The following is a 620-nucleotide window of genomic DNA, read 5'->3' as shown; positions in this document are numbered from 1 at the left end:
GTGAAAAGTTGAAGAAAAGAAACAAGCAAGCTATCTTGTCATCATGTGATAACTCCAAACTTTCCTGGTCTCATGCTAATAGAGAGCCCTTGCACAAACTGCTGAATCAAGAACCAACAACATATAACCAGGCTATTCATTAGACTACCCACTATATCTTCAGCATATTTTTTATTTGATGTTATTTTCCCCATCAGACTTCTGATCTGCTATTCATTAATTAAAAAAACAGACCACCTATTTGTATCCTCTCCATCTGATACACACACACATACAAACTAAAACCAACAAACAGAAAAAACAAAAAGCAAACAAACATGCAAATAACCAATCAACCTCTCAACCAAGCAACCAAACATCAACACACACCAGGAAGCTGTGAGGGTTGGGAGTACTGTCTGTGAGAGTGTGAAGGCGTCTGGGTCAGCAGGCCAAACAACATTCCTAGCAGCTTTCTTTGCTTCAGCTGGGCCTGCATTTTCAGCATACTCTCTCTCCTTGTGAGAAATCTTCACCAGAGCATCAACTGAGAGCCCATTTGTGTGGCTGTGCATTTCAGTACAAAAAATCTTCATAGCTCTAATATATTTACCAATGTTTAGCTTTTGTAAAAATGTACC

At 39.0% G+C, this 620-nt stretch overlaps 1 protein-coding gene across 1 annotated transcript in view; it reads right to left on the bottom strand.

Moving 5' to 3' along the window:
• Positions 1-620, bottom strand: part of LOC119586098 (casein kinase I) — a 25,312-nt gene that overhangs the window by 13,374 nt on the left and 11,318 nt on the right. The window lies entirely within an intron of this gene.

This window comes from Penaeus monodon, chromosome 21 (assembly GCF_015228065.2).
Source record: "Penaeus monodon isolate SGIC_2016 chromosome 21, NSTDA_Pmon_1, whole genome shotgun sequence".
Taxonomy (NCBI): domain Eukaryota; kingdom Metazoa; phylum Arthropoda; class Malacostraca; order Decapoda; family Penaeidae; genus Penaeus; species Penaeus monodon.
This window is presented reverse-complemented; position numbering and strand designations above follow the sequence as displayed.